This window comes from Bombina bombina, chromosome 10, assembly GCF_027579735.1.
Source record: "Bombina bombina isolate aBomBom1 chromosome 10, aBomBom1.pri, whole genome shotgun sequence".
NCBI classification, from domain to species: domain Eukaryota; kingdom Metazoa; phylum Chordata; class Amphibia; order Anura; family Bombinatoridae; genus Bombina; species Bombina bombina.
The window spans coordinates 87,414,319-87,434,999 of NC_069508.1; positions in this window are offsets into that span (position 1 = coordinate 87,414,319).

Consider the following 20,681-nt stretch of genomic DNA (forward strand, 5'->3'; position numbering starts at 1 on the left):
TGACTGACTCTAAATACCAGCGGTAGCCCAAAACCAGCGTTAGGAGCCCTAAATGCTGGTTTTGATGGCAATCGCCAAACTCTAAATCTAGCCGTTTATTATCTAAAACAAAAAAGTTATTCCTAATCTAATACCCCCTTAAAACAAAAACCCACCCCAAAATAAAAAGCCCCCTAATCTAACAGAGCAGCCAATAGAATGTAAGCAGCTCTCATCCTATTGGCTGATTTGAAATTTTCAGACAATAGGAATGCAAGGTACCCTAATATAAAAGGGTTATCTTGCATTTAATCTTCAGTGTGCGGCCGACAATCGCATGAAGAGGACCTCCAAGTAGCTGATGACCGCCGCAGCCAGCGAGGACCACTGCTCCGGATCCGAGCAGCATCAGAAGACCGCTCTGCACCTCTAGCAAGAAGATAGAAAATAGTCCCGCGATAGATGAAGATGGATCCACCTGGATGAAGACTTTCGCCGCCTGGAAGAAGATGGATCGCCGGACTTTAGTATTGGTGAGCACCTATTTTGGGGTTAGTGTTAGTTTTTTTTTGGGGGGGGGTGTTATTTTCTAGATTAGGGCTTTTTATTTTTATGGGTAGTATAAAAAAGCTGATTGCCCTTTTAAGGGCAATGTCCATACAAATGCCCCTTTAGAGGCAATGGGCAGATTAGTTTTTTTTTAGTTATGTGTTTTTTATTTTGGGGGGTTAGGTGGGAAGACTTTGTATTTTTTTTTTTTTTTAAATTGCTGGTATCTTTAGGGCAATGCAATACAAAAGGCACTTTTAAGGGCTATTGGTAGTTTGTTAGATTAGGGTTTTTTTATTTTGGGGTGTTTTTTAAAGGGAGTATTATATTAGGAATACTTTTTTATTTTTGATAATTTATGGCTAGATTACGAGTTTTGCATTAGCCTTAAAAGCAGGCTTAAAAACGATGCTTTTTAACGTCCACTGGTATTACGAGTCTTGCAGGTACAGGTGTACCTCTCACTTTTTTGGCCAGACTTGGAAATACCGCAAATCCACTTACGTACATTGCGTATCCTATTTTTTCAATGGGACTTGCATAGCGCCGGTATTACGAGTCTGCCAAAAAGTGAGCGGTACACCCTCTCCTGTCAAGACTAGTACCGCATTTTAAAGTCAGTAGTTAAGAGTTTTATGGTACAACGCTGTAGCATAAAACTCTTAACTAAAGTGCTAAAAAGTACACTAACACCCATAAACTACCTATTAACCCCTAAACCGAGGCGCTCCCTCATCGCAAAAACTAAAATTAAAATTTTAACCCCTAATCTGCCGAACCGGACATCGCCACCACTATAATAAATATATTAACCCCTAAACCGCCGCACTCCCGCCTCGCAAACATTAGTTAAATATTATTAACCCCTAATCTGCAGTCCCTAACATCGCCGACACCTACCTACATTTATTAACCCCTAATCTGCCGCCCCCAACATTGCCGCAACTTTACTAAAGTTATTAACCCCTAAATCTAAGTCTAACCATAACCCCCTAACTTAAATATAATTACAATAAATCTAAATAAAATTCCTATAACTAAATAAATCTAAATAAAATTCCTATAACTAAATAATTCCTATTTAAAATGAAATACTTAGCTATAAAATAAACCCTAAGCTAGCTAAAATATAACTAATAATTACATTGTATCTAGCGTAGGGTTTATTTTTATTTTACAGGCAAGTTTGTATTTATTTTAACTAGGTACAATAGTTATTCATTAGTTATTAACTATTTAATAACTACCTAGCTAAAATAAATACTAAAGTACCTGTAAAATAAAACCTAACCTAAGTTACAATTACACCTAACACTACACTATAATTAAGTGAATTCCCTAAATGAAATACAATTAAATACAATTAAATAAAATTAGCTAAAGTACAAACCCCCCCCACTAAATTACAGAAAATAATAAACAATTTACAATATTTTTAAACTAATTACACCTAATCTAATCCCCCTAACAAAATAACCCCCCAAATAAAAAAAGCCCTACCCTACACTAAATTACAAATAGCCCTTAAAAGGGCCTTTTGCGGGGCATTGCCCCAACGTAATCAGCTCTTTTAACTGTAAAAAAAAATACAAATCCCACCCCCAACATTAAAACCCACCCAATACCCCCTTAAAAAAACCTAACACTAACCCCTTGAAGATCACCTTACCGGGAGAAGTCTTCATCCAACCGGGCCGAAGTCCTCAACGAAGCCGGGAGAAGTCTTCATCCAAGACGGGTGAAGTGGTCCTCCAGATGGGCAGAAGTCTTCATCCAGATGGCATCTTCTATGTTCATCCATCAGGCGCGGAGCGGGTCCATCTTCAAGACATCCGACGCGGAGCATCCTCTTCAATCAATGGCTAACACAGAATAAAGGTACCTTTAAGTGACGTCATCCAAGATGGCGTCCCTTCAATTCCGATTGGCTGATAGAATTAAGGTAGAAAAAATCCTATTGGCTGATGCAATCCGCCAATAGGATTGAAGTTAGCACCGCACAGCCTCTAACGCAAAACTCGTAATCTAGGTGTTAGTTTGTTATTTTCTGTAATCTTAGCTTTTTTTATTTTAATTTAATTTTAGTTTTTTTTATTTTGGATAATGTTAGCGTTATTTAAAGTAATTTTTTTTGTGGAAAGTTTTAATTATTTTTTAAGGTAGTTTGTATTTTGTTATTTTATGTAAGTGTATTTTAATTGTGGTTATTTTAGGGGGTGTTTGGTTAGGGAGCTTTGTTATTAGATTAATACTTTGCGACATGGGGGATTGGCGGTTTAGGAGTTAATAGGTTAATTAGTTGTTTGCATTGCGTGGGGTTGGCGGTTTAGGGGTAAATAGTTTTATTAGGTAGTTTGTGATGTGGGAGGTTGGCGGATTAGGGGTTAATAGTTGTATTAGATACTTTATGTTGTGGGTGGATGGTGGTTTAGGGGTTAATAGTTTTATTAGATACTTTGCATTGTGGGGTGTTGGCGTATTAGAGGTTCATAATGTAATTAGGTACTTTTCACTGTAGGGAGGTTGGCATAATAGGTTAATACTTTTATTAGGTAGTTTGCGATGTGGGGGTTGGCAGATATGGGGTTAATGCTTTTATTAGTTATTGCGATGTGGGGGGATGGCAGTTTAGATGTAGATATTGCACATGCGTTAGGTGTTTGTTAAGGCTTCCATGGAGTTACGGTACTTTCATAGTCAGTGTAAGGCTTGCTGCATCTGTATGGCGAGGTGGAATTGGATTAAAATGTCTCCATTCCGTGCACGTAAGTCCTTGCACTGAATATGTGATACCAACTCGCGACACTGGTTCTATGTTCGTTTATGGGAGTAAAAAATATGGCGACGGGTAAAATATACAGGCAGAACTTGCTGCGCCATCTATGTGATCGCTCCTTATGAATAAAAATCGCAGACCCTGGGTTTTGCGCCCAGCACAACATATGTGATCAGGCCCCATCATGGTTGCTATAGAGCTACGTGTTAACAATAATTTGTTGCTATGTATAACCTGTGAATACTATCACAAATAGTATCAGCAAATAAAAAATGTGCAACATAATAAAAAAAAAAAATGTGCAAACATAATATGAGTGCTAATATGTGCTACTATATATTAAACAATATTCCAAGGAGCCTATTCAAGTCTGCACTAATATTACTATACTAAAACATGCTCTATGACCAAGGAATCAGACACCATGAATTAATTTCGGATATCAATATAAATCCTGACAAATCGGTTTGCGGTAATTACATCAGAGCTACCTCCGCTCTTACTAGCCTCACCGAGTACACATCAGCTCATAAAACACACTCGTCAGCACGATCCTCTCAATAAACCAGAAGTAACAAGTCACTCCTTCTCATACTTACATGTGTTTGGTGGCATCAGTATATGTGTATAGCCCCGCCCACCGAGCTAAACAAACTAAGTATGTGACAGGAGGCTCATCACAAAGGTTTAAACCCTCAATACTCCTTTTATTTCATGTAGGAAGGGTTCATCAAAATAAAAGTGTTCTCAAAACAAACAGATATTCTTACAACAGAGCAAAACACTATTCTTACAACAGAGCAAAGCACTATCTCCCTTGGAATGTGACATCCCACTCTTTCTAGCTGATAACACTGCTTGAGAACAGACAGGCATAATGAAACAGAGTAACATTTCTTAAAGGCAAAACCATTAAAGGCATTTAGGCCCATTTATCAAGCTCCGGATGGAGCTTGAGGGTCCGTGTTTCTGGTGAGTCTTCAGACTCACCAGAAACAGTAGTTATGAAGCAGCGGTCTAAAGACTGCTGCTCCATAACGCTGTTAGCCTGCTCTGAACAGGCGGACAGAGAGATCGCCGGAATTCAACCCGATCGAGTACGATCGAGTTGATTGACACCCCCTGCTGGCGGCCGATTGGCAGCAAATCTGCAGGGGGCGGCGTTGCTCCAGCAGCTCACAAGAGCTGCTGGTGCAATGCTGAATATGGAGAGCGTATTGCTCTCCGCTTTCAGCGAGGTCTGTCGAACCTGATCCGCACTGTCGGATCAGGTCCGACAGACCTTTAATAAATTGGCCTCATTGTGTCATATCTGTGATATATATATATATAAATATTTGTTTTTGTGGGTGTATGCACCCTCACCATCTGTCTTCAACTGCCAGGGTGCTCTAAATATAGCAAATAATCTCAAAGATTGAATAAGCACTCACTGGGCTTCAGAGTGAAGCCCAGTGAGTGCTTATTCGATCTTTGAGGTTATCTATCTATCTATCTATCTATATATATACTATGCATACTATATATAAGTTCTCTAACAAGCAAAGTTGCTCTAACTCGACGAGCACAAATGTAGATTATACTCATTTACTTTCAACTTGCAATATAGTGCCCGTGATAACCTAATCTAGTCAATAATGTATAATAAGCTATACCTTAAACACTGATGATATCTAAAACTTTGACAGTGTCACCTCATTCAAACATGACACTATGCTTTACTACATAAGTGACTTCATTAGAAATCAATGGCAAAGCCATTTATGTGGTGACATTTTTTATCAGGTTAAAGTGAAGGAATAAAGTAATGCATACTTTGCCATCTATACTTAAAGTTTGTTGAATTTACAATGAATTATTTCTTGTAGTATTTAATAGGCTGTGCATAAGGCTCAACCCAACTTTGGGGCACATGTCTTCTTCAGGATATAGCTTCCAGATCAGAGGACCATGCCTTTAGGGTTATAGTGTAATTCATTTTTCCTATTAGAAACAAAATACACTTTTTGCAAATGAGTATTCTATTTAAACAAAGCTTTTTTTGAATACTGAAATCTGGGAACAGAAGTGCAGTCTTTAAAAAGCTTTCTTTGCATTCAGCATTTGGGAGGCTTCATAGTATAATGTCTTTCATTTAAAAGGACAAGCTAAACTTTAGTAATCTTAAAGTCTTACTTTAGATTAAGATGAAAATAGCCTCCTGCACCCCTTTCTATATCATGCAGAAGGAATAGTAAAAAAGTTATTTTAAAATGAATATTGTTTCTGGCCACCTTGAAATGGCTGCCAAGCTCCACCTACTGATGACATCACGATCTGGGCCGTATTAAAGGCTCACTAGTTACAAAAGACTCAATAGCTGGATTCAACAGACTGTCAATGCTAATCAGATGAAGCCCAAATCAAGATGTCATCAGTGGGTGGAGCTTGGCAGCCATTTTAAAGTATACAGTGGAAGGTATGTTCTCTGTGCTAGAAAAATGCTAAAACAAAATAGTAGGAAAAAAGAGGATCTCTATACCTCTAAATAGTGCATAGAAAACAAAAAACCTCAACAAGAGAGGGAATGTATACTGGTGCACTGTATGAATACAGCTAAATTAGCAATTGGTAACAGATATTAAAAGCAAGAAACATTTAATCTTAAATGTACATAAAATTCACAACAAAGTTAAAAACTCAGTGTAGCATCAGATAAAGCAAAAACAAAATCAATGTAAAAGATACAATGAAAAATATCTCACATACAATTTAAAATAAAAAAAGTCCATGTTATGAAATGAAGTTAAGTCTCAGCAGACAAAACTTGGGTTGATGAACAGAAATGAAATAGTCAGAAGACACTGGAATTAAAAGAAATTCCAAATCAAACGACAGAGGTGAACCAAAGATTAAGGTGTTATGTCTTACTTACACCAGAAAAATGTTTGAATCTGTCCCACAATATTAGTCCCTTTCACGAATTGGCTTGTCCGTAGTGTCCGCTATGCTGTCTTTATTATATATTGGCGTTCCTTTAGCGGTATTCCAATATTTGAAATTCTCCGCGGTTGGTAACATTCACTTCAGCTTAGGACTAGGGATGCTAGCAGGGACACAAACAAAAGCAACAAGAATAATGTGTTTCAGCCTTTAACGGCCTTTTTCAAGCTCTAAAAGTTAGTGAGCCCATGCTGCTATATATACTGAATACGATGCAAATAGAAAAGGGGGCATCTGCAACAATTTTAATATTTAAATGGGGTGTACGAATATTTATAAACATTTAAATAAATATTCCAAAGTGGATAAGGGTGTCTTATAAGGTATATCTTTGTTTTTTATTATTATATTGAAAGCAGTATATAGGCAAACAAGGGCACACTATTACAAATACTAGGATAACAAATATATACGGCTAGATTACGATTTTTGTGTTATGAGGGGTGCGGTGCTAACTTGCACGTTATTGTCACCGCTCACTTACCTACAGCGCTGGTATTACAGGTTTTTATAAACCCGGCGTTAAAAGACAAGAAGTGAGCGTAGAGCAAACTTGTGCTCCATACCGCACTCCAATACCAGTGCTGCTTAAGTCAGCGGTGAGCTGGTTATACGTGCTTGTGCACGATTTCCCCATAGACATCAATGGGGAGACCCTGCAATAAAGCAGCGTAAAGCTCAGTAACGCAGCCCCATTGATTCCTATGGGGAAACTAAATTTATGTTTACATCTAACACCCTAACATGAACCCCGAGTCTAAACACCCCTAATCTTACACTTATTAACCCCTAAACCGCTGCCAATATAGTAAACATATTAACCCCTAAACCTCCGCACTCCCGCATCACAAACACTAGTTAAATATTATTAACCCCTAATCTGCTGCCCCTAACATCGCCGCCACCTACCTACATTTATTAACCCCTAATCTGCTGCCCCAACATTGCCCCCACTATACTAAATTTATTAACCCCTAAACCTAAGTCTAACCCTAACCCTAACACCCCCTAACTTAAATATAATTAAAATAAATCTAAATAAAACCTACTATCATTACCTAAATAATTCCTATTTAAACTAAATACTTACCTATAAAATAAACCCTAAGCTAGCTACAATATAACTAATGGTTACATTGTATCTATCTTAGGGTTTATTTTTATTTTACATGCAAGTTTGTATTTATTTTAACTTGGTAGAATAGTTACTAAATAGTTATTAACTATTTACTAACTGCCTAGCTAAAATAAATACAAATTTACCTGTAAAATAAAACCTAACCTGAGTTACACTAACACCTAACATTACACAACAGTTAAATAAATTACATAAATTTAATACAATTACCTAAATGACAAAAAAAACAAAACTAAATTACACAAAAACAAATGACAAGATATTTAAACTAATTACACCTAATCTAATAGCCCTATCAAAAAAAATCCCCCCAAAATAAAAAAAACCTAGCCTAAACTTAACTACCAATAGCCCTTAAAAGGGCCTTTTGCGGGGTATTGCCCCAAAGAAATCAGCTCTTTTACCTGTAAAAAAATACAAACAACCCCCCAACAGTAAAACCCACCACCCACACAACCAACCCCCCAAATAAAACCCCAACTAAAAAAACCTAAGCTCCCCATTGCCCTGAAAAGGGCATTTAGCTCTATTGCTGCCCAAAACCTAATCTAAAACTAAAACCCACCCAATAAACCCTTAAAAAAACCTAACACTAACCCCTGAAGATCCACTTACAGTTTTGAAGACCGGACATCCATCATCAACGAAGCGGCAAGAAGTCTTCATCCAAGCCGGGAGAAGTGGTCCTCCAGACGGGCAGAAGTCTTCATCCAGACAGCATCTTCTATCTTCATCCATCCGGCGCGGAGCAGGTCCATCTTCAAGACATCCGGCGCAGAGCATCCTCTTCTTATAACGACTCCCGATGAATGAAAGTTCCTTTAAGTTACATCATTCAAGATGGCATCACTTAGATTCCGATTGGCTGATAGAATTCTATCAGCCAATCAGAATTAATGTTGAAAAAATCCTATTGGCTGATGCAATCAGCTAATAGGATTGAACTTCAATCCTGTTGGCTGATCCAATCAACCAATAGGATTGAGCTTGCATTCTATTGGCTGATTGGAACAGCCAATAGAATGCGAGCTCAATCCTATTGCCTGATCCAATCAGCCAATAGGAATTTTTCAACCTTAATTCCGATTGGCTGATAGAATTCTTCTTAAAGGAACCTTCATTCGTCGGGAGTCGTCGTAAGAAGAGGATGCTCTCCGCCGGATGTCTTGAAGATGGACCTGCTTCATGTCGGATGGATGAAGATAGGAGATGCCGTCTGGATGAAGACTTCTGCACGTCTGGAGGACCACTTCTCCCGGCTTGGATGAAGACTTCTCCCGGCTTCATTTAGGACTTCTCCCAGCTTCATTGACAATGGATGCCCGGTCTTCAAAACTGTAAGTGGATCTTCAGGGGTTAATGTTAGGTTACTTTAAGGGTTTATTGGGTGGGTTTTAGTTTTAGATTAGGGTTTGGGCAGCAATAAAGCTAAATGCCCTTTTTAGGGCAATGCCCATCCAAGTGACCTTTTCAGGGCAATGGAGAGCTTAGGTTTTTTTAATTAGGGTTTTATTTGGGGGTTGGTTGTGTGGGTGGTGGGTTTTACTGTTGGAAGGTTGTTTGTATTTTTTTACAGGTAAAATAGTGATTTCTTTGGGGCAATGCCCCGCAAAAGGCCCTTTTAAGGGCTATTGGTAGTTTAGTTTAAGCTAGGTTTTTTTTATTTTGGGGGGCTTTTTTATTTTGATAGGGCTATTATAATAAGGTGTAATTAGTTTAAATATCTTCTAATTTGTTTTTTATTTTGTGTAATTTAGTGTTTGTTTGTTTTTGTAATTTAGGTCATTGTATTTAATTTGTAATGTATTTAATTGTTGTGTAATGTTAGGTGTTAGTGTAACTCAGGTTAGGTTTTAATTTACAGGTAAATTTGTATTTATTTTAGCTAGGTAGTTAGTAAATAATTAATAACTATTTAGTAACTATTCTACCAAGTTAAAATAAATACAAACTTGCCTGTAAAATAAAAATAAACCCTAAGCTAGATACAATGTAACTATTAGCTAGCTTAGGGTTTATTTTATTGGTAAGTATTTAGTTTTACATCGGAATTATTTAGGTAATGATAGTAGGTTTTATTTAGATTTATTTTAATGATATTTAAGTTAGGGGGTGTTAGGGATTAGGGTTAGACTTAGGTTTAGGAGTTAATAAATTTAGTATAGTGGCGGAGACATTGGGGGCGGCAGATTAGGGGTTAATAAATGTAGGTAGGTGGCGGCGATGTTAGGGACAGCAGATTAGGGGTTAATAATATTTAACTAGTGTTTACGATGCGGGAGTGCAGCGGTTTAGGAGTTAATATGTTTATTCTAGTGGCGGCGATGTCCGGAGCAGCAGATTAGGAGTTAATAATTTTATTTTAGTGTTTGTGATGCGGGAGGGCCTCGGTTTAGGGGTTAATAGGTAGTTTATGGGTGTTAGTGTACTTTTTAGCACTTTAGTTATGAGTTTTATGCTACAGCTTTGTAGTGTAAAACTCATAACTACTGACTTTAGAATGCGTTACGAATCTTGCGAGATAGGCTGTACCGCTCACTTTTTGGCCTCCAAAAAAAAGCTTGTAATATGGAAGTCCCATTGAAAAAAGACTTTACGAAAATTGCGTAAGTTAATTTGCGCTACGGCCAAAAAAGTGTGCGGGACAGCTGTACCTACAAGACTCGTAATAGCAGCAGTAGTGAAAAAGCAGTGTTATGAGCCTTAGCGCTGCTTTTTAACTCAATTAGGCAAAACTCGTAATCTAGCCGTTCATTTGTTGTGATAAGTAAAGAAGAGGACGGAGAAAGACAAAAGGGAAAAGAAAGTGTGATTTGTCAAAAGTGAACGGACTAAAGTGTGTTTTAAGGGACAATTTTAATTTCAAAGGGTCAATGTGAAAATCATTAAAAAGAGCAATGTTATATTTATCTGTGAGTGATAATAATCGTAATACTAACTTGATGAATTAATGGCTTAATAATGTGAATGTTATAAAGGCAATTAAAGGGACAGTGATAATTTGTAAAATCATTTGAGATGATTCATTTTAAAATAATTATAAGTAAGATATTTTGAATAAGAAATTTTAGAGTGCTGGGAAATAAATCTACTAATATCTAAATATATTTAATCATTTAAAAAACAATTGATATCAAAATCAATATTTAAACATTTAGGTTGGAGGGTTTTAAGATGGAAAATCCACTTTCCTTCTTTTTTGAAAAGTTCTTTATGTGAACTACCTCCCCTCCAATGTCCTTTATATTTGTATATTCCCATATAGGAAAAACAGCTCAGATCAGCATTATTGCACATAGCAAAATATTTAGGAACTGGCAAATCTTTGTTCCTTTCAAGAGTGTAATTTTCGATGGACCAGAGCTCACATATCCTATCTCGTAGGGGTCTGATTCCCCCACATACTGCTTTCCACATTTACATTGTATCATATAAATAACATTCTTATTGATGCATTTAATTACATATTTAACCTTATATAACTGACCTGTCACAATTGAAGTAAATTCTTTCTGTTTTTTTGAGTGTTTACAGGGACTTACATGTTGTACATGGATAAAAGCCCTGTAATGTCTTTAATTATGTAGGTGCTAAAATAGTCTTACGATTTCTAGCTTACTTAAAAACAACTTGTGTAGAGGACCTAGCTGTTCATCTTTCTTTAAGATACCCCAGTGTTTTTTGGAGATTTTTTTCTATTAGATGTTTGTTCCCACTATACTTGGTAATAAAAGGGATAAAAAGGGGAATCATCTTTGTGTTTCTCTATGGGGAATATTTATCAAAGCGTCACTCTCGGTGCATTCGCCGGCGTCAATACGCTCGCCAGACATCCCTGACACGGATCTACATACTATGCCCTTATTTATAAAAAAATAAATAAAAAACAAGCGTGTTAAGTACTGCGTGATGAGCATTGGACTGTTGTTAACTAACAGTCATCAATGTTGCAGTTATGCAGGATTTTTCCAACTTTATTTATACCATTTCATTACTGTCCATGAACAAGCACATTTCTGTAAAGCTAATCTTTTATTTTTCATCTGTTAATGTCCAAGAAATAGATAGATTTATACCTGAACAAACAATGAGGCCCATTTATCAAGCTCCGTATGGAGCTTGAAGGGCCCTGCTTCTGGCGAGTCTTCAGACTCGCCAGAAACAGCAGTTATGAAGCAGCGGTCTAAAGACCACTGCTCCATAACCCTGTCTGCCTGCTCTGATGAGGCGGACAGGAATCGACACAAATCAACCCGATCATGTATGATCAGGTTGATTGACACCTCCCTACTGGCAGCCAATTGGCCTGAGTCAGCAGGGGGCGGCGTTGCACCAGCAGCTCTTGTGAGCTGCTGGTGCAATGCTGAATACGGAGAGCATATTGCTCTCCACATTCAGCGAGGTCTTGTGGACCTGATCCACACTGTCGGATCAGGTCCACAAGACCTTTGATAATTCGGCCCCCAAATCTCTTGGGCCTAGATTTGGAGTTCGGCGGTAGCCGTCAAAACCAGCGTTAGAGGCTCCTAACGCTGGTTTTGGCCGCCCGCTGGTATGTGGAGTCAGTGATTAAAGGGTCTAACGCTCACTTTTCAGCCGCGACTTTTCCATACCGCAGATCCCCCTACGCCATTTGCGTATCCTATCTTTTCAATGGGATCTTTCTAACGCTGGTATTTAGAGTCGTTTCTGAAGTGAGCGTTAGAGCTCTAACGACAAAATTCCAGCCGCCTGAAAATAGCAGGAGTTAAGAGCTTTCTGGCTAACGCCGGTTCATAAAGCTCTTAACTACTGTACCCTAAAGTACACTAACACTCATAAACTACCTATGTACCCCTAAACCGAGCTCCCCCCACATCGCCGCCACTCGATTAAAATTTTTAACCCCTAATCTGCCGACCGCCACCTACGTTATACTTATGTACCCCTAATCTGCTGCCCCTAACCCCGCCGACCCCTGTATTACATTTATTAACCCCTAACCTGCCCCCCACAACGTCGCCGCCAGCTACTTAAAATAATTAACCCCTAATCTTCCGACCGCAAAGCGCCGCCACCTACGTTATCCCTATGTACCCCTAATCTGCTACCCCTAACACCGCCGACCCCTATATTATATTTATTAACCCCTAATCTGCCCCCCTCAATGTCGCCGACACCTGCCTACACTTATTAACCCCTAATCTGCCGACCGGACCTGAGCGCTACTATAATAAAGTTATTAACCCCTAATCCGCCTCACTAACCCTATCATAAATAGTATTAACCCCTAATCTGCCCTCCCTAACATCGCCGACACCTAACTTCAATTATTAACCCCTAATCTGACGACCGGAGCTCACCGCTATTCTAATAAATTGATTAACCCCTAAAGCTAAGTCTAACCCTAACACTAACACCCCCCTAACTTAAATATAATTTACATCTAACAAAATTAATTAACTCTTATTAAATAAATTATTCCTATTTAAAGCTAAATACTTACCTGTAAAATAAATCCTAATATAGCTACAATATAAATTATAATTATATTATAGCTATTTTAGGATTAATATTTATTTTACAGGCAACTTTGTAATTATTTTAACCAGGTACAATAGCTATTAAATAGTTAAGAACTATTTAATAGTTACCTAGTTAAAATAATAACTAATTTACCTGTAAAATAAATCCTAACCTAAGATATAATTAAACCTAACACTACCCTATCAATAAAATAATTAAATAAACTACCTACAATTACCTACAATTAACCTAACACTACACTATCAATAAATTAATTAAACACAATTCCTACAAATAAATACAATTAAATAAACTAGCTAAAGTACAAAAAATAAAAAAGAACTAAGTTACAAAAAATAAAAAAATATTTACAAACATAAGAAAAATATTACAACAATTTTAAACTAATTACACCTACTCTAAGCCCCCTAATAAAATAACAAAGCCCCCCAAAATAAAAAATTCCCTACCCTATTCTAAATTTAAAAAGTTACAAGCTCTTTTACCTTACCAGCCCTGAACAGGGCCCTTTGCGGGGCATGCCCCAAGGATTTCAGCTCTTTTGCCTGTAAAAAAAAACATACCATACCCCCCCCCAACATTACAACCCACCACCACCCACATACCCCTAATCTAACCAAAACCCCCCTTAAATAAACCTAACACTAAGCCCCTGAAGATCTTCCTACCTTGTCTTCACCATACCAGGTTCACCGATCCGTCCTGGCTCCAACATCTTCATCCAACCCAAGCGGGGGTTGGCGATCCATCATCCGGTGCTGAAGAGGTCCAGAAGAGGCTCCAAAATCTTCCTCCTATCCGGCAAGAAGAGGACATCCGGACCGGCAAACATCTTCTCCAAGCGGCATCTTCAATCTTCTTCCATCCGGTGCGGAGCGGGTCCATCTTGAAGCAGGCGACGCGGATCCATCCTCTTCTCAATCAGCCAATCAGATTGAGCTCGCATTCTATTGGCTGATCGGAACAGCCAATAGAATGCAAGCTCAATCTGATTGGCTGATTGGATCAGCCAATCGGATTGAACTTGATTCTGATTGGCTGATTCCATCAGCCAATCAGAAAATTCCTACCTTAATTCCGATTGGCTGATAGAATCCTATCAGCCAATCGGAATTCGAGGGACGCCATCTTGGATGACGTCCCTTAAAGGAACCGTCATTCGTCGGGAGACAACGGAAGAAGAGGATGGATCCGCGTCGCCTGCTTCAAGATGGACCCGCTCCGCACCGGATGGAAGAAGATTGAAGATGCCGCTTGGAGAAGATGTTTGCCGGTCCGGATGTCCTCTTCTTGCCGGATAGGAGGAAGACTTTGGAGCCTCTTCTGGACCTCTTCAGCACCGGATGATGGATCGCCAACCCCCGCTTGGGTTGGATGAAGATGTTGGAGCCAGGACGGATCGGTGAACCTGGTATGGTGAAGACAAGGTAGGAAGATCTTCAGGGGCTTAGTGTTAGGTTTATTTAAGGGGGGTTTGGGTTAGATTAGGGGTATGTGGGTGGTGGGTTGTAATGTTGGGGGGGGGGTATGGTATGTTTTTTTTTACAGGCAAAAGAGCTGAAATCCTTGGGGCATGCCCCGCAAAGGGCCCTGTTCAGGGCTGGTAAGGTAAAAGAGCTTGTAACTTTTTTAATTTAGAATAGGGTAGGGAATTTTTTATTTTGGGGGGCTTTGTTATTTTATTAGGGGGCTTAGAGTAGGTGTAATTAGTTTAAAATTGTTGTAATATTTTTCTTATGTTTGTAAATATTTTATTATTTTTTGTAACTTAGTTCTTTTTTATTTTTTGTACTTTAGCTAGTTTATTTAATTGTATTTATTTGTAGGAATTGTGTTTAATTAATTTATTGATAGTGTAGTGTTAGGTTAATTGTAGGTAATTGTAGGTAGTTTATTTAATTAATTTATTGATAGGGTAGTGTTAGGTTTAATTATATCTTAGGTTAGGATTTATTTTACAGGTAAATTTGTTATTATTTTAACTAGGTAACTATTAAATAGTTCTTAACTATTTAATAGCTATTGTACCTGGTTAAAATAATTACAAAGTTGCCTGTAAAATAAATATTAATCCTAAAATAGCTATAATATAATTATAATTTATATTGTAGCTATATTAGGATTTATTTTACAGGTAAGTATTTAGCTTTAAATAGGAATCATTTATTTAATAAGAGTTAATTTATTTCGTTAGATGTAAATTATATTTAAGTTAGGGGGGTGTTAGTGTTAGGGTTAGACTTAGCTTTAGGGGTTAATACATTTATTAGAATAGCGGTGAGGTCCGCTCGGCAGATTAGGGGTTAATAATTGAAGGTAGGTGTCGGCGATGTTAGGGAGGGCAGATTAGGGGTTAATACTATTTATGATAGGGTTAGTGAGGCGGATTAGGGGTTAATAACTTTATTATAGTAGCGCTCAGGTCCGCTCGGCAGATTAGGAGTTAATAAGTGTAGGCAGGTGTCGGCGACGTTGAGGGGGGCAGATTAGGGGTTAATAAATATAATATAGGGGTCGGCGATGTTAGGGCAGCAGATTAGGGGTACATAGGGATAATGTAAGTAGCGGCGGTTTACGGAGCGGCAGATTAGGGGTTAATAATAATATGCAGGTGTCAGCGATAGCGGGGGCGGCAGATTAGGGGTTAATAAGTGTAAGGTTAGGGGTGTTTAGACTCGGGGTACATGTTAGAGTGTTAGGTGCAGACGTAGGAAGTGTTTCCCCATAGGAAACAATGGGGCTGCGTTAGGAGCTGAACGCTGCTTTTTTGCAGGTGTTAGGTTTTTTTTCAGCTCAAACAGCCCCATTGTTTCCTATGGGAGAATCGTTCACGAGCACGTTTTTGAGGCCGGCCGCGTCCATAAGCAACTCTGGTATCGAGAGTTGCATTTGCGGTAAAAATGCTCTACGCTCCTTTTTTGGAGCCTAACGCAGCATTTGATTAAACTCTCGATACCAGAGTTAAATTTATGGTGCGGCAAGAAAAAAGCCCGCGGAGCGTTAACAGCCCTTTTACCGCCAAACTCCGAATCTAGGCCTTAGAAAGTTATTTTTCTATTTATTTGTGTGTGTGTGTTATGTCAGAAATCTTTTGCAAACATATTTACATGTCCCTAAATTCCTTTTTTTGTTCTAAACAATGTTGTCTTTGACATCTCTGTGTTTATTTGTACCACTATATGTATATAGTGTAAATGTATTATTATTATGAGCAGGAATAATTGCAAATATAACATGTAATCAGAGTATCATATGTATTTATTTGCAATCAATGGATATTTTAAGAGCTGGGCCAGTTTTCACTCTGTACCTGTGTAACCCCTCCTGATTGCAATCTAGTTTTAAAAACCACCCCTACACAGGTGTTATAAAATGGACTGGCATATAAGATGACATTTCTTACTGAAAAATAAATTCAAGAGAAGGAAGAAATACACTGAAAATAGCATGAAAGTAAAGAGGTGATTTTAATTTCTGCTGTATCTGATTCATGACAGTTTAATGTTAGGTGGACTATCCCTTTAAGCTATCATCTTAAGATTATATTGAATCAAACATCAATTCGAATTTTAAAATAATTGTCTAAAATATTACACTGTGTGTCCTAATGTCAGCATCAATGTTTATCTTTAATACTAATTTCACATATATATATACTTTCAAAGTATAATACACAATGTAACAAATGGCACTTACAAGTTCTGATGAGTGAGTTAGCTTAAAATTTATATTTAAATCAGATTGGCTGATATAATAAATCATGTAATTATGCATATTCCAATAAAAAGTGGTTGAAAAATTCACTAGTCTGTGGGTTGTTTAGGAGTTTGCGTCAATATTGGTGTGAAAAGTGTTGCTTCAAATTTGGTGCGAAGTGGAGAGTGGGACTTGTTTTACATGTCTTAAACATGGTGCAAATAGATTTTTCCAAAAAAATAAAAAGGAAGTTAGCTATATTATGTTGTGTATTTATTTCATTTTTATCTCTATATCTATTAGTGTGACAACTTTGGGGCAAAACTTTTCAAAAAATTTGGAGAAATAATATTGTCCCCTTGCTTTGTAATGAGAGACAAAGTTGTAACATAACCCATAAGTAGTAATGTATTTTTCATTTTTATCCCTATTTCTACTAGTGCACCAAATGTGGAGCAATAATATTGTTTGATTTAGAAAGGGTATACAATTTTAATAAAGTTTTTAATTTACTTTTATCATGTATAATATTTAATTCTCTTGCAGCATCAAACATAAGCTTTCTTTGTTTTCAGACTCCCATTGATTTCTATGGCATCAGCGGCCTCAAGGGTGGTGGATTGAAAACTGGTTACGCTGCGTCGGAATAGGCGCGAGCGTACCTGTTAAATGTTTGATAAATTGGGAAAATGGTCAAATAGAGTCGAATGTGAATTTGAAACATCTGTAATGACGCAAGCATCAATCTGCGTTAGATTGAGATTGCGGGAGTGTATATTTTGTCAAACATTTCAACATTTGACGATCTTGACACTTTGATAACTATGATGAATGATTTTTGCAACAAATACGACGTGGGATTCAAGCTTATTTTCAGTTGACGCTTTGATAAATATCCCCCTATATGTTGACTGGGTTTTTCTTCTAGCATTTTTCTATCTACCTTCCGTACTAACTCTCTTACTTCATTAATGTTATTGTCATTGTACCCTTGTTCTATAAATGTATTTTTCAATAACTCAGATTGATTCTCAAAATCTTTATTATTGGTGCAATTTGTTTTAATTCTCAAGAATTGCCCCTTGGGAATTTTCTCTCTTTCCATCTTTGAAGGTGACAGCTCATTTTGTGAATTTAGCTATTGGCGTCCACTTGTTTAAAATGGGTCTTGGTATTTAATTTCTTATCTAGGACAAATATTTCTAAATCTAAAAAGGTGAATATTTGATTTGCCTTTTTCACAAGTAAAGTTCAGGTTGCGATTATTATTATTCATAGATACAACAAAATCTTCAAGGGATTTTTCAGTTTCTCGTCAGATAATTATGATATCATCTATGTAGATATTTTTACTTTGCTGTGAATTTTATGTATATTTAAGATACAATGTTTCTTGCTTTTAGATTCTGTCACAAATTGCTAATTTAGCTGTATTCATACAGCACAAAAGTATACAGTCCCTCTCTTGTTGAGGTTTTTTGTTTTCTAGCTATTTAAAAGAGCCAGAAACAATATTGTTTTCAAATAACTTTTATACTGTTCCTGCTGCATGATATAGAAAGGATTGAGGAGGCTATTTGTGGCTTAATCTAAGGTAAGAACGACTAAAGTGTAGACTGTCCCTTTAACATCATATGTATAAAGAAAACAATGGATGCATCTTTATTATCATTGCTGTACTCAAAAGCAAATCAATAGGATGAGTGTTAATGTAATTATGGAAATACTGTAGGTCTGCGGCTAGGTGAGATTTGCATGGCTGCTGCGGTATAAGTGGCAGAGGTGACTCACATCTCTGGTGTTCCCTTGTTCTTTCTCACTTACAGTGGAATGTTCCCTTTGTGCAACAATTCATTATTGATTTCAATCTTTTGATGATGGGCGGAAGGGTTTCCTGGTGAAAGTGCTGTGCTATCAAAATCTAAATATATGTGTTTTAATCTGCTTTACAACAGAGACACTATTTAGTATTTCTCAATTGCCATCTGAAATATGGTTAATAGCTACTAAATGTATTTGACTTTGAAATGGCAGGTAAAATATTGTAAACCTTTCTCCCATGCTTTTTCTCCAATGTCTTTCTAATTTTACTCCTTTTTTCATTTTGTTCCTCGCTTTTACTCACTATATAAACAATAAAGAACTACATTATAAGTGGAGCACTAATTTGTTGTACACCCATAAATGGGCAAATTTGCTTGTTTATGGGCGCAAGATAAATAACCAGTCATTACAAGTGGCTTGTTATTGTAACTGCAAGCTTACGGTAGCAATTAGCGATCAGACCTCTGATTAATTTTTCTAAATGTCCCCCAATTGCTCCCAATTTTAAGTGTAGTAATCTTTATTAAAAAATAAAGATAGTAGCATTTTTATTTTTTAATAAAGTAACTGCGTGAAGCAGTTATAAGGGGCTAAAGTTGGTGGGAGAGGGGTGTTAGAAAAAAACAGCACTGAAAAGTGCTTTGTTCTATCTGAACTGTGTGTTCCCTGTAAATATATATATATGCTTATATACATATATATGTATGTGTTAATATGTGTATATTCACAAATTAACATATAAATATATATGTATATATTCATATACATATATATTTAGAATTGCTGCCCATCGCTGTGCAATTTACCCCTTTCGCTGCACTAGTTCTCATTCTGTGTCTGACGGCATGAGAACGAGGCTCCCATTGGAGCCTATGGAAGCTTGCTCTCATGAGCACCTCTCTTGTAATACCAGCGCACATTTGTGGAAGCGTTATTTTGCACTCAACTTGTAATCTGGCACAAAAATTATTGTATAGCCAATCAGCACATCTAGGCAAGTATCTCTGCTTGCCTTCCCATAGAAGTAGTCTGTATAAATTGTTACCAATACACCAGAGATATGCAAACTAGATATATGATATCTCACAGTTTTTGCTTCCATACTGTGTCCGTGTTTGAAAGCAAAAACTGTGAGATATTGTGACCCATTGATCGGAACAGATATGAGTGGTGGCACTAGTTGGCAAGTGGGCTTGGCACACACGCTGGCAGGCAGGCAACTGCAATTAGATTACACTAGCAGACTGATGTTTCACAGTCAAAAAAGTTTTTTTTTAAAAAAATGTACAATTCTGTTACAACAGATATGAGTGGTGGCACTAGTTGGCAAGTGGGCCTTGCACACACGCTGGCAGGCAGGCAACTGCAATTAGATTACACTAGCAGACTGATGTTTCACAGTCAAAAAAGTTTTTATTTTTAAATTTACACTACTGTTACAACAGATATGAGTGGTGGCACTAGTTGGCAAGTGGGCCTGGCACACACGCTGGCAGGCAGGCAACTGCAATTAGATTACACTAGCAGACTGATGTTTCACAGTCCAAAAAGTTTTTATTTTTAAATTTACACTACTGTTACAACAGATATGAGTGGTGGCACTAGTTGGCAAGTGGGCCTGGCAGACACGCTGGCAGACAGGCAACTGCAATTAGATTACACTAGCAGACTGATGTTTCACAGTCAAAAAAGTTTTTTTTTTTTTAAATTTACATTACTGTTACAACAGATATGAGTGGTGGCACTAGTTGGCAAGTGGGCCAGGCACACACGCTGGCAGGCAGGCAACTGCTATTAGATTACACTAGCAGACTGATGTTTCACAGTCAAAAAAGTTTAAAAAAAAAAAAATTACACTACTGTTACAACAGATATGAGTGGTGGCACTAGTTAGCAAGTGGGCCTGGCACACACACTGGCAGGCAGGCAACTGCTATTAGATTACACTAGCAGACTGATGTTTCACAGTCAAAAAAGTTTTTTTTTTTTTAATTTACACTACTGTTACAACAGATATGAGTGGTGGCACTAGTTGGCAAGTGTGCCTGGCACACACGCTGGAAGGTAGGCAACTGCAATTAGATTACACTAGCAGACTGATGTTTCACAGTCAAAATTACACAGGCAAAAAAAAAAATTAAAAAAAATTATGCTCTAGCCCTAAAAAGGGCTTTTTGGGGTGCTGTCCTTACAGCAGAGATCAGATGAGTC